This window comes from Oxyura jamaicensis, chromosome 5 (genome assembly GCF_011077185.1).
Source record: "Oxyura jamaicensis isolate SHBP4307 breed ruddy duck chromosome 5, BPBGC_Ojam_1.0, whole genome shotgun sequence".
Lineage (NCBI taxonomy): Eukaryota > Metazoa > Chordata > Aves > Anseriformes > Anatidae > Oxyura > Oxyura jamaicensis.
This window is the reverse complement of record NC_048897.1, coordinates 19,468,464-19,483,241: the sequence shown is the minus strand read 5'-3', so window position 1 is coordinate 19,483,241 and position 14,778 is coordinate 19,468,464. Positions and strand designations below refer to the sequence as shown.

Here is a 14,778-nt window from a genome sequence, read left to right as displayed (position 1 = left end):
CAAATTGCCATCAGTGGCAAGAAGGTGCCTAGTATCTAAAAAAGTACTAAATTGTAGTGATCTGAATAAATGATGCCTATTGCAAACAAGGCATGCTGGTACCTGGTATTTTTTTTTTGAAATGAAACAAACAATAACTTACGAGATCAATACTTTCCATGATGTGACCACTGTACTTTTGACCCAGTACTGGGAATCCTAAAGCCCTGTTTGGAGCATTATTAAACCAGTGTTCTCATTGTGTAACCTTCACGTAAGTTTGGATATGTTATAAGGTTCTGCTCCCACCCACTAACGCAGCTTCCTCTGCAATTTTTCTCCCCTCTCCTACCCAGAAGAAAGCACTGTGTGTTAGAGCAGACCTGCAGCCCAGCACCGCAGTGCTGCCTGATGCAGAGCAGCCAACACAGCTTCAGACTTTATGACAGACTACTGCCACCCAAACCACAAGGCTGCATTACCATGGCAGCCACAACCCCAGTTACTCACCTGGAGGATTCACAAAGCCTTACAGCCCAGTACTAGGCCTTGCAACTAGTCACTGTGGCGAGAGCAACATGTTCCTCAACTCTTCAACAGAAAAGGGATCAAAGATCCCCATTCTGAGAGGCAATGGGACAGGCAACAGCTTACGGAGCGCAGGCTGCACATCCTATGACAGCTGCTGAGGCTGAGAGGATGCAGCAGAGAGCTGGGAGGGGAGGAAGAAGAGGCTGGCCCAGTTACTGCTGCACGTGGTGCCTCTGCTGCAAGGGACTGAGGTCAGCACGAAGCTTATTTGAGACCTTCCCCTGTCAAACAACACTTTGATATGTGGATATGAACACTTTGTTTTGCCTCTCTAAAAGAGACAGATCTCATCTTATTAACCTACCTTGTAATCAATCCCAAGTTTAAATCATTACAATACTGCTTTACCTTAACTGCCTTGTTGTCCAACATTTAAAAATATGATGTGCAGAAGATCAAACCTCTTCTCAATGTCAGGATGTCCTCTTCTGATGGCGCCCCTACTGCCTGTCCAGTGAGACTCAGAAAAACTAGCTCCTGCACCCCAACTAACCAACCACATCTGCTTAGCTTTTCAGGCAGAATAGCAAGGAAATGTGCCAGAAAAAAAAAGGTGAAGTTTTAAGCAGTCAGACAAGCAAAGGCAAGAACATCTTTCACCCTCGTTACATCACCTCCTTCACCCAAGCCCTGTGCCACCACATGTGGTAGCAAGCACAGGATCCCAGCCACGTGTCCCCTACAGACCCCACACGACCAGCCTGAAACACACACACATCTCACTGCTCTGGCACTGGGACGAGACTTTCCGTGGGAAAAGCTAGCGTGAGAAAGCTACTGGTAAGCAGCATCCCACCTTTCCACAGCAACATTGTTAGACCTCAGGAGGGAAGACATCTCAGAGGGATCTCTTCCACCAAGAAAACCTGCTGTTTTGTCATGTGAACAATTATGGAGGGAGGGGAAAAAGCAAGCTGACAGGATACTTAAGAGCAGAAACTATTAAGCAACCTAAATACTGATACTGCTACATGCTCCTGTAGCATTTTGTCTCATGCATTTTTTTCCATGAAGGAAGTCTATACAGAACAAGTAGCTGCATGAACTACCAGAGCCCAGTACCTTCAAAGCTCAACTTGTGCTTGACCAGAGCTGGTATGTCAGAACTCACGCTCCAGCTGAAGCCTCTCCTGTGCAGTTGTGCAGATCCCGCGGTTCTGGTGACTGTCAGCATTGCTGTGCCCCATGCAGCTCTTGCCATCACTAAGACTCCTTTCCCCCCTCAACAGCCTGTTTTTACATGAACATAAATCTCAGAGAAATCTGAGGGAAGGGGCTAGAACAACAGCCCCTGAATTAAAAAAAAAAAAAATAGAGAAGGATGGGGAGAAAGAAGAGTTAGAACAAAGATGCAGGCACAGAGAGCATGATCACACAAGCTGGTTTCCATAGGAAAACAGAAACTTTGAGGGCAGACTCTCCTCACACCCATTACCAGATATCTGGGATATAGCTGCGGTGCTGCCCCAGCAGCGGCTGACATGCAGTGCAGACATATATGCAAGCTAGCTCTGAGCTAAAGAGCATTGTCTACGTGTTCCCTGGAACCAGATTAAACTAAAACAGGAAAAAAAAAAGCAGGAGTAACAACGTGAGACACCTTCACTGGTGGCAGCAGGTCACAGCATCAGCAGAGAGATGCTAGGAGAAGCAGCACACTTGGGCACAGCCAGGCAGCACTTCACCTGCAACTCCTGAACACAATCCTTCCCAAACGCAACTTCAGACCCCACAGTGGATATTAATCCAGATTTAAAGGAACACTTTAAAATACATTTCTAACAGCCTTAGGTTTGACACTTCCTATGCATTTTATTTTAGTCACTTGTTTTATTCTTTCAGCAATTTTACAGACGATCTCTCTCATTTTATTGCTACAGATCATGATGTGTAAGAGCTTGCTGAGACAGGGATATCTAGCAGGGAACTAAAATCAAACTCATTCATGTATTACTTTATTTTGCAGCATGCCAGCTATTATGCTGACCTTTGAGCTAAAGCCACTGGACTAGCACCAGAACCACTAAAGCCACATCAGCACAGCGCTGTCCCCGAGCTCCGTAAGAGCTGCTGAGCGGAGAGGCGGTTAGCTGGCACGCAGTGCTGCGCTGCTGCAGCTACATGCCATCCACATGCAAGCTACCAAGCCAGCACAGCACTGTACTGTGCCATGCCAACACACCGAGCTAAAGCTGTAATAGCACCTAAAACAAGGCCAGGACACAGGCTGGAGCAGTAACCCCTGCTAGGGAACTGCCTGCACAGCCCCAGCATGGTTTTGCTCAACCACTCCCTTAGCTCTGGCTGGGCATGGTAGAGGAGATCCTGGGGCTGGGGACAGTGAGCTGCAGGCAAGGGGATGCAGCCACCAGGGCTGGCTCAAGAACCCCAGCATGGCTCCGCAGCTGGTTATGAATAAATCCCTTCATGGTGAGATGAAATCTAAAGCTCAAGATAATTTCTGTTCTGAACGCTATTACAGATTTTTCATGTGCGGTGTTAAAACGACTTGCTCAAGGGCACCTGCACTTCCTTATTTCACAAAGTCACCGAGGTAAACTAATGAATGAATACGAAGCACTGATATTACAGTAATGTCACATCAAACTACAATCTCATTAGTTCCCATAAATGGGTGACGCTGAGTGCACTCAACACAGAGCAGCCTAATTATCATGCAACTGCACCACATCACACCAGCTGGGGCTGGGAGGAGAAAAGGAAATCAAGTTCCACCCCAAAAGTAATCAGTTTCTGCCACTGGCAGAAACAATTTACATAACCCCACCCCACCCTGCACACCTTTCCCAGGAGCCTTTCAGATGCAGAAAGGATCAGACCACATTAACTCCAGTGGGAGCAACAGCCTGCTCCTCATCTTTTCCCTCTTCCTGTACAGTCTTGAGACTAGGACAAGAGTTTTCTGCTCACAAGACAAGAAAAAAACCTGGGGGAGAGCACGCTTAAGCTGTAGGCTGCTATTAAAGCAGTCTCTCCTCACGCCCAGTGTCTCAGAGAAGAGGGGCTGCGACCTCACAGGCCCCGCCACAAGCCCTCCTCGCCTGCTCTGCTTCCAGGGAAGAGTCAAGCAGCTTTTCAGCACAGCTATTCAACAATATAATGACGAGAGCTCAACTTCACAAGAAGTTTTATTAATATTGCATACACTCATCTTAATGACATTCAGCACTAATTACCATGGTTATAAAGCGAACAGCAGTAGCACTCCAGTAGTATCCTACGCCTTTGGTTCCGAGCTTTGAGCCCAGGGACAGCAAAACATACTGCCTGCATCCAGGGGTGCCAGTTCTCAAATGACTAACCTACCTGGAGCTTTTCAAGAGCTTTTGGCATCTCGGCTAACTATTAGGAGGAAAACACAGAACGGTTATGGCAAACAAGATGGGTACTGCTATCACCCTTTGAAAAGCAGAAACGCTCGCGGTGCAAATGGAACAGTCACCCAGCGCTAACACAAGATTCAGAAAGAAAATAAAAAAGCAACACCACCTTTAGAAAGCTCGTTCTTCTACCTGGCAAAATTGCTTTGAATTTCAGCCACCGAAAGGTTTTTGTACCTCCTTTATCAGCAGCAAGAAAATAGTGTAATGCAGAAACCAACCAGTATTTAAGGGTATTTTGCATTATACTGCACACACAATTACTTCATTTTCAGAAGTACTATTAAAAGCTAACATTATATGACTTTAGCTGCAAGCACATAACACCCACGTACTACAGCAGTCAAAAGCTTTTATTGCCACCTGTAAAACATTACTGAAATACTGCACCACTGTTCCACAAGTCCCTGTCTTTTTCCATGTAGAAAACAGAAGACGAAAGACCACACGACCAGGCACACTGCCTATGCTATCTGAACGTTCTTACTGGATGGGAACAGTAAAGATTGAATTCATAGCTAAGATTTAAGTAAGAATTAATTAAAACTCTTAAGCTGTGTTCAGGTCAATATGCTCGCATGTTTACTAACAGTTTCCACAGGAAACCTCACCTTGCTGCTGCAAGCAAATAGCTGCACTACAAAGACAGCGCTCTAGCCACGTTTTCCAATGATGCTGTAAAGGAAGCTAGTCATTCTGGAGGAAAGCATGATTCAAATTTAACAAACTCAACGTTTTTAAGCGGTTAGCTTCCTCTATACTGAGCTGTGCAGATTCTTCTCCCCTCTCCCTTCAAACAGATCTTCAATTCTTACCTCATTTTAAGCTGGAATCAGACATCTTTGAACCCTTCTTTTTCTAAATTATAACACTCAGGAAAAAGAAGAGAGATGGAAAAACAGAAGGTATGTTTCACTGTTCACACGGCTTCAGCTATAGTATTTAAACACAATTACAAAGTTTTCCTTTTTCAGTATTGTTATCTATCAAAAAGTAGGTATCAACTATGCTTATTCTGGATGCTTTGACACCACCTTAAAAGAAGCTCATCATTCTGCCAGAAGTCTTTTCGTTCTCCACATCACAAGGACCGACAACATTAAGCCAAACAACATTACAACATTTACAGTTCCTCCAACTCTGAAACCAGCTTCTTACATCTAAATAGTCACTGGTCTAACAAGTATCCTCCGCCCCAGCTTCCTTAATGTTCACATCACTACCCTACAACCTGTTCCAAACAAGTAAATGATCAAAACATTATTTACCTTAAATTTGTTAGCTCTCCATTCTATCAACTATTTATTCAAGTTTTACCCTTGTTAATTCTAATTACCTCTTCCTATGAAGAGAAAATGAAGGACAAAATAAGGATTTTATCTACAGATACAAATTCATTTTTCATCCTCTCCATAATTTCTCTCCCTATACCCATTTGTGAAGCCAGTCTTTTTTTAGCCTAATCACTTGCCCCAAGATCCTGAAGAAGTTTGTCACCTAAAGTAAGACTACATCTTAGCTGGGGGTATTTGGCAACTAATATATATAGCTTCTTTTATATATATATAAAGTTTTCAAGAAAAATAAGGAAGAGCAAAAGTCTCCCTCACCCAGCACTTCAGGTATTTTCTATCTCTGCACATTTCGTACTTCTACAGGAGGCAGCATTTACCTTGCTTATGATTTTTTTTTTCCATGTGGCCAGTTTTGCACAACTGCTAAGTAGTTGTTCTCAACAAGACTGACATTTCTCCCCTGATTTTCAGAAGAGATGCATTATCTCTAGTTAAAGAGCATGTTCACAACATTTGCAATCTTACCCTTGGCAGGCGTAAAGTTGTTGGCAGTTTGAGGTAAGTCATTACACTTAAAATCCAAGAACAAAAGATACTTCAACTATGCAAGAATGGAAAACCTCAGTTCAGCTGTTGAGGTATGTATGTAAGCTCTGACTTACAAACTTAAAAAACTAAGATTTAATGAAGCCAGCAATCAGCAGATAATGACTAACTTCTGTTAAAATAACAGTGATGAGCACCCTCTGCAGCATTTAATTACTACTTATTACCATACCTTTGTCTCACTCAAGATGTTCTTTAAATTACTAACAAATTTCAAAGTCTTTACTACATCAACAGTACATATACAAGTGATTAAATCTGAAACATACAGCACACTGTTGCACGTTCATACCCAATTTTAATGCTGTTACTTGGAGTCAGAATAACCTATTCTCCAGTTTCTGGATGTATTTAGCATATTAATTAACCTTTTTTTGTTCTGGGTGAAAGTAAAAGTAAACTACGATAATAGTTTATTTGAAACAAAAAAGTCCTGACATTTTTAACGTATTTATATATATATATAATATATAGCTCTACAGATCTGGCTTTGCTTAGATAAGGCAGCAACTGTATAGCAAGGCAAGAATTAACTTACGGCTCCCAAACTATTCCATGGAGCTTCTCACATAGTTATAATTGCAAAGTGAAAGTATCTGTCTTGGGAAGTTCTCCAGAAGATCAACAGCCATTCATTTCCCTGTACAGACATGCTCTAAAAACCCACAGAACTCTAAATCCCAGAAAGGCCCTCCCAATTCAGCAAGAATGGCATGTTTTCAGATTATACTGCCATTTGCTGTTTGATTGTATTTACCAAAGGCATCCTAACGAGGATTCCCCTCACAATCTTTCTGTATGGCAATGCAATAAACAGTACAAAATTCAGGACATGATGGGAATTTCCAGAGTTAAGTCAAGTACAAGGCAGCGACTACACTGTAGGATGCTGCAGAAGTCAGCCGGGGGGGGGGGGGGGGCGCACATTAAAACAGCCTGGCTTCCTGTCAACACAGCCTTCCTCAACAACTACAAAGGAAGGGAAAGAGTGAAGAAAAACACATCCAAGGGAAGCCCAACTAAGTAAATAGCTTTTACATAAGTATCGCCTTTCTTTTCTCACTTCTAAATATTTGCGTTAGCAAAAGTTGAGGGAAAGCATCAGGTTTCCCTCTTTATTCAGGCTGCTGTCGGATCAATACAGTAGAGTCTATTGAACTGCTTTATTATGATTCATGCAACAAGCTGTTAAATACATTTGCAAAGTAAAAGATCATTGCCAGTGTCACATCATTCATAAAGATAAGATTATTTTTAAAGACACAGGAATGCTCAAGAATAACTTCCTTCTACAGAGCCACACATTCCTTCAGCACTGGACCGAAGGCACTAAATGCAAATTCACCCTTTCCAACTTGCAGAGGATCGACAGATTGGTGGAAATCTCAACTGCACCCAGCAGACACAGGGAAGGCCCTCCAAGGCTCACCTGGTGGGGTCTAGCATTGCCTTCTATTTGGCACATGCAACAGTATTCCCTCTGAAATAGCATCAAACATTTTAGTTCTTAAAAATAATAATATTGGTAATTCGGAAAGCAAAAATAAAAGTGTTGACTACAAAGACAAAGATCTTTAAAGGAGTCCAGAGATAAGAACTGCAACAGCTTTTGAGTGACAGCCATGTGTTTAAGCCAGCAGTTTTTCATCTTCCATTCTTTTTCTGTACCACCACCCCACAAAGTGTAGACAAAGCCATGTTACACTTGAATAATGTGACCAGAAAGTCAGATTTTTGCCAGAAAAATTCATCAGCAAGAACAAGTTTGTGCTATGGTCCTGCCAACAGACAAGCGCTGAAGATGCATACGTTTCCTCTTACACTGCCTTCTTGCAGAGAAATAAATAAATAAGCTCCCTTTCTCAAGTGCTCACAGATAAAGGAAGTCAGGTTTCCTGCCACAGGTTTGCAACCTGATAGCCAACACCAGTAAGTGTGATCAGCCCACAGCAATGCAGTGCTGCAGCCCGAGCAGGAGATACAAAATGCACTGGATACCAAAGTAAAACTGCTTCACATTAGTCAAAAAAAAAAAAATGCTGTGAGGATTTTGTCAATTTTTCATAACAGTTTAAACTGCATCTACATGAGCACCGAGAGCTACTGGAGGCCTCGGCCACCACTGCTTGGCAGCGCAGAACCACAGCAGGGCCCAAGGTGGAGGCCCAGCTCGTGCCCAGGCAGGGCCGGCCCCACACCACACAAGTTGCTCACAGCTGTGTCCCAGCAACATTTTGAGTCTCCAAGGATGGAGATTCACTGAGGTCTCTCTAGGACAGTTTGGTCAATGCTTAACTATCCCCTGAATTTCTCTTTTCTATTTTTTTAATGGTTGTTTTGGTGTGCATGAACTAGATTTCTTGTAGAGGATGCCAAACTAGAAATCCAACCCCACCACCATTAAGTTCACCAAACGTGGCCCAGCCCTCAGTGGTTGTAAGCAACGAACCAACTGCATCTGTGGCAGGGACATCCAGTTTAGGGGACCAGCCAAGTTACGCCTTAAGCGTAATTACCACAGAACTAACAACGTATATCTGGGGGACTCATCACCGCCACCTTCCCCCAGAGAGCCACTTCTACCATGCCAAATTGTTACTTTAAACCAGACTGGGTGACAAGCCACTTTTGAAATCAGCAGAAAGAAAGAAGCACTCCTTAAACCAGCAAGAAAGGTGGAAAAGTTGTAAAACAGAAAATTATAATCTCTTGTCAAACACCATTCATCATGAATCTGCACTGAACACTTCATATGGCTGTGTGAGGTACAATGATGATTTGTAGCACAAAGTAAGACCAGTATCTTATAATAAAGCCAAAAAAGGCAATATGAAAATGTAATTTCCATTATTTCAGAAAGCCTCAAGAGTAACATAAAAATGTTCTGGAGACTATGCAACTTTTGGTTAAGTCAGCAAATGCAGATGTTTGAAAATATCTGTTAACTCCTTACAGAGAGCTGTTTGCACTCTCACCAGAACACCTGAGATAACTATCAGAGCCACTGGCACGCACGAAGTTCTGCTACCACAGCAGACTCACAGATACTATCCGCCACTACTTTCAGCAATTCTGCCTTAATGCTATTCCACATCACCTCAGCATACAATAAGCCTGTCATTCGCATTCAGTGCTAACAGGACAGCTGTGATGCTCGGAGAGAGGACAGCAAGCACCACAGCTGGTGAAATGACACCAGCCAAGCACCTTACAGGTAACCAATGTCTATCAAGCAGGTGACAGGGCAGCTTTTTCTCAGTTGTGCTCAACTTCTGACCCACGCTGTACAGCAGCCTGGAATAAGATTGTTTTCTGCTGATTTTGGCTAGTTGAAGATTTTAATCCACTGGGAACACCATCAGTTAAGGACAGACAAAATGATTTCACTAAGACAAAGGTATACACTCAACATCAGCACATTTGTCTCACAGCAGCAGTAAAAGAGGGATGAAAAGTAGCATTTCCAGGTTAGGTGTTGTTACCTCAAAAGATAAACAAACAACAACAAAACTGAAATAAACACCACCAAGAGGTTTCTCAGCAGCAAAGGTAAACCATAAGGAATCCCCAACACTCTAACTTTAAAAACAGCTGCATCCTATATGCCAGCAGTTCATGTAAATTTTGACAAACCTGTGAACTAAAAATCAGTCTTCAAAAACATGACAAATTTTTAATAATATCCACCTGAAGAAAGCATTCCTCCCTTTCCACAGGATCCGAGGCCAAAAGCAAGGGAGCATTAACACCAACAAAAGACTCAAACCGCCTCTCAGGCCCAAGCATCAACCACCGTTCTCAGTAGCTCTTACTTCTGCATTGTATTTTCACAAAACCCACGTTCAGTGAAGTTGTTCTGTGCAGCCACACGTTTTTCAGAAACCTGACATCTCTCTCCAACATAGACATCCACGTGCTGCACAAGGAACGAGCTGCTATGATTAAGTCATGCAGAGAGATGAAGCCACGACTGGTTTTGATCCCACTAATCAAACATGGGCTTGCAAGAGAGGATCCACATATGGATTCAGAGCTCTGAAAACACTCAGTGATCACACAATTTGCCAGCTATCAAGCTCAGGAAATGTGTTATGTTGCCACACTCAAATGAAGTGCTCTTTAAAGCATGCTTCCATAAAGAAAACAAAGACTTGTAAACGCTTAGTCTCACTTTGCACTTCACATAAAAGGCATGCGGTAGAATCTAAATCAAGCAACCCACCCAACAAACTGGTGCCACAGGATTTAAAATAAATAGACCACGGCACTGCCGTAATTTAAGTTTACACCTAAGAAGATGGACTTCCAAAGCCATTTTATCTGCAGTTTCATGTTCAAAACCAGTAAAATAATCGTGCAGTTTCAGTGCCTCTGCAACTCCTAGAGGTTTTCCTGAAGTTTGGAGCGCAGAACTACCACCAGAGCTAACACAAACTGCTGCAAATCGTGTTCACCTCACACTGCCAGTTGCTCGAGGATCAAGAATCAGAGCTAGTCAAAACCACAAGATTATTGTCACTCATCTCCCCAGTGGCCATGTTCTGTAGCTTTACAACCCTGCCCTCAGTTAACCATTGCTGGTAAGGCTCCAATCCCAGATAATGCCAATTGTTTTCCAATAAATAATCTCTCAACTCTCACATAGCCACAAAATCCCACTTCAAAAACCATCCAGCCTGATGGCCCTCATTCAGACGTTAAACTGAACTCAGTGAAATATAAAGCTCAGACTATTTAGAAGTTGCTATTTAGAGGAATGCACTTCAAATCACGCCACTGAAGTCACATCTCCCTGGAAACAGAAAACACAGAATATAACATTTTTTGCCCTAACTCACAGAAAGATACTTAACACGTGATTAATTTTATGTGCTAAAACACTTAAAGGCCTGACCTAGCCCATTTTAGAATACCCCTGTACACACTGATAAATAAGCGACCGCACTTAGTGCTGCATTTCTGTTGTAACTTATTAACAAGAAGTTAAACCCACAGATTACAGAATTATCTCAAAAAAAAAAAATAGTGAAAAGATTTTCTAGAGGTGATGTAAACTAATCCCACCTCAATACCAAGGAGTACAGCAGAAAGCAACCTCACTTCAACTGAGGCACAAGAACAGCGAAAGCTCAGCCCACACCATAACAAACTTTACCATCTCTCTTGGATTGGGAGACAAGGCACTACAACACCTATAACAGTGAGTGAAACAAAAATCTGAAACATGAATAACAAACTAAAAGCAGAGGTACAAAAGGATATGAGGAGACAATGAAATCATGCCTGACTGACTTCTTAATATCTAAGTAAAGGAGCTGCTGAGGAATAAAAGCAATCTAAACGAAGCTAAGAAAGCCGAGGAAACAACAGATCCAACCGGTTTGCCAACGAGCCAACACATGGGATCAATGAGAGTAAGTTTAAAAAACTCTGAAAACGTCAATATTAGGGAAACCAATGTGTGTGACTGAAACTTGGATGAGGGCAGAAGCTCTGCCAGTTTATCCCACGGGGTACCCAGGATTTCCACCCAGCAGCAGTAAGAACTGCATAGCTTGCAGCTACCCCTTGCTGAAGGGATTAAACTACTGCTATGGAGAACAGTCTTCCTTTTTCTTCTCTACAATGGACATGCCACAGGACAAAGTAGACAGAGGAACAGAAAAGAAGCTCAAGTGGATTTCAGCCCTTTTTCTTACTAGCCTCTCTCTCATTCTCCCAACAAATTTCCAAACCTGTTTTCCTTAACAGAAGGAATGCGATGCTACTAAAAAAGAAAATAACTAATAGGAGTGTTTTATGTCCTTAATGTTGGTTAATTTCAGCTTTGTTCTCCTTTCTTAGGAAAATAACTTGTTAATGGCAGAACTGAAGTTCTGAAATAAACAGAAAAAGGGATACATTTGAGATACATTTACAAAACTGAGAGGGCAGTAAGAGCTACACAAGAATGATAAGCTCTAAAGGCAGCAGCAGAATGCTGTAAGCATGATAAAACAAATCTCCTTGAAAACCTGAAGGGGCAGAGGAAACATAAGAGAAGCCACATTTGGACATAGGTTTTAAAACAACAGCTATCCAGAAGTTAATCCCAAACCTCAAAATAACATTTCTGAGGGAAAAAAAAAAAAAAAAAAAAAAAAAAAAAAAAACCTAGAACCAAGTATGCAATGAACGAAGTGGCAGTCATACACTTGATTACAGAAAAAGCAGATTGTGGATTACACGTTCCCATCCTGAATTTTTATTCCTCATTGCAGCTCCACCCTTGCCTAGCTGCGTGCCAGTGCCTACCACTACACCTGCCGGCCCTTTTAGTCAGCCCACGTTCTGCAGTCCGACAACACAATTGGAGCTGACGTCCCATTTCGCTTCTGCCTTCATGATCTAAGAGGCTCTCTGAACCACAACTGAGAGCTAAGTATGCCTATCCCAAGCAATAATTCTAAAACTAAACATTATATTAGCAACACTAACACCTTCATAATACACTGTTGAGCAACTAAGCGCACAGCTTTTAATCAACTGTCCATAAATAAACCCTGTTAAAGCTGAGGGGGATCCTCTGTTCCCAGTTACAAATAAATTCAAATAAATTAAAAAGAGAGATTGTTTTTACATAAGACATTCAATCACGAAACTTCAACTTTACCTGAACTGAGCACACGTGTTTTCATAAGCAAGAAAAAAAAAAAAAAATCTCAAGTTCCCACAGTGTTACTGAATTAATAACTGTGTGACGTCTGATGGCCTAAGGCATGAAAGCTGTGACAGTGAAACAACTCATAAATCTCCCCCTGCCATTACAATTGTCACCAACTTCTACCTCGGTCCTTTCACCTTTCTCTCCCACTTCTCCAGCAGAAGGGAAACAGAGGCTAGTTTAGGGATTCCTTTCAAATAAATAGTGACCAAAGCCCACATCAGAGAAAATACAGACGCATATCATCCAAAATACAGACGCATACCATCCAGCTAGTACTTACAGTGACAACGGGGACAACAAAACCTGTTGTTTAAACAGAAAAAAGGCTGTTTTCCCTTCCACCAAAGCCAGCTTACACCTTACGTTTAAGGAAGGCAATGCTTAATTCCTATAGTTACTGACAAAAAGAAAGCCTCGGCCAGAACTCCACCAGGCAAGGTTTGCTCCCCAAGGAGCACGCCAGCCTCGGTTCGTCCGCGGGGATCCGGAACCAAAGGCAACCTGGCACCCCGACTCCGCCAACAAATTGGCATTGTGTTACCAACTCCGGCTCCCCGCTCAGCGATGCACTCCTTCGGCGTGCACTCGAGGCTTCGTTAAAACCGCACCGCTAAGGCATTACACGCCGGCAACGTCCTTAGGAGCGAATTTGCAGCAAACATCGTCTCCCCCCAGAATACCTCCGCGTTTCTCCTTGGGTGCAAGCATGCCTCCTCCTCCCTCCGAGGCACGCCGCTGCTGTAGCCAAGGTTACACAAGGAGATCCTCATTGAAGTTGAGCGGTTCCCATTTTGCAGCGCTGCCTCGCCAGGCGCGCTCCCTCCCCACGCAGCCAGCGCCGCTCCTACCGGAGCCGGTGCCGGTACCGCAGGTGTGCGGCTGCCCCTCCGCACGCCAGCACCGGCACTCGGCGAGCCATGAAACGGGGGAAGAGCGCACAAACTCGGCAGGGGACGGCTGCCCCTTCTCCTCTGCCTCTCCTGCGGCAGCTCTGCCGGGTGGACCCCGCGTTGGACTCCCGAAGCTCCCCCGAGCCCACCAAACCCCCAGCCCCCAACCTCCCTCCCCCCCCACGAAGCACCCCCAGCCCCCGCGGCCGCGCACCCAGCCCGCCCCCGCCGCATTACCTAACTGCCAGCGGGACCGGGCGGCTCGGCACCGGCTCCAAGCGACGCCGCGGCGGCTGCACCCCCTCGCCGGCTATTAAAAAAAAAATTAAAAAGTGAAAAAAAAATAAAAGTACAACTCCCCGCGCCGAGGCAAGTTACTGGCCAAGTCCTGCGTGCAGGCGGGGAGCGGGGCGGCGGGGGGATCCCGCGGCTTCCCCCCTCTGCCCTCCTCTCCCCTCCCGTCCCGCCGCTCACCCCCGAAGTTGCCGCGGCCGGGCTCGGCTCCGCGCGGCGCTCCCCGCCCGCGCCCGGGATGAGCTCAGCCCGCCGCACGCCGCCCCCCGCCCCGCTCCGCCCGCCGCAGCTCTCGCGAGAGGCGGGGAGGGAGAGAGAGGAGAGGAGCGGAGAGGAGAGGAGAGGAGAGGGGCTGCCCCGCCGCCCGCCCCTGCGCGCTCCGGAGAGGCGGGGCGGGGGCGAGCGGCCCCCGCGCGTTGCTGCGGCAACGGCCCAAGCGCCGGGCCTGTGTGGTGGGGGTGATCCCCCCCCCCGGGCCCTCCTTTCCGTATGTGAAAACCTAAATACGGACAAAAGTTAAACACCGCGCCCGCTTATTCCCCACACACGCACTGCTTACGGTGACCTGTGTGCGTGAGGCTCCTTAACTCGCGGTGACCAGGCGCCTCGGGGCGTGCCACTCCGCCGCAGCACCTCTCGGAACTTTCTGCGTTGAAGTGATTGTCTTCGGCTGGTGTCGTTACATCGAGTTCCAGCCTCCTGGAAACGTGTAGGAAGGAGGGTTACTGATGCAAAGGAAGAACCTCCCAGCGCGATGCAGATAGCATTACATCAAGCTCTTTTACTGACTAAACTGAATTCCCTCTCTAGATATCCAACAAATTAGTGACATGAAAAAAATTAGCATACATCTCCATCGCCCCCTTTTTACATCTCCATCACCTCATTTTTTCCTACATCACCCCGTTTTCTCCTGCCGCAGGGGTCAAAATTTTAAACAAAATCAGCTGGGGGGTAACGCTTTCTGGATACTCTGCTGGTTGTCGTTACCGTCCTTGGCAGGACAGAACACTGAC

At 44.8% G+C, this 14,778-nt stretch overlaps 1 protein-coding gene across 7 annotated transcripts in view; it reads right to left on the bottom strand.

The window, feature by feature from the left end:
• Window positions 1-13,975, bottom strand: part of SIPA1L1 (signal induced proliferation associated 1 like 1) — a 203,067-nt gene extending 189,092 nt beyond the window's left edge. For 5 of the 7 annotated variants that reach the window (XM_035327041.1, XM_035327039.1, XM_035327037.1 and 2 more), the window contains exon 1: window positions 13,943-13,975. The gene's annotated coding sequence lies outside the window, so the exon portion shown is untranslated. Of the gene's footprint in view, window positions 1-13,705; window positions 13,764-13,942 lie in introns of those variants that run through there. The other 2 variants (XM_035327040.1, XM_035327038.1) reach the window with 1 other exon arrangement.
• Window positions 13,976-14,778: the final 803 nt, after the last annotated feature.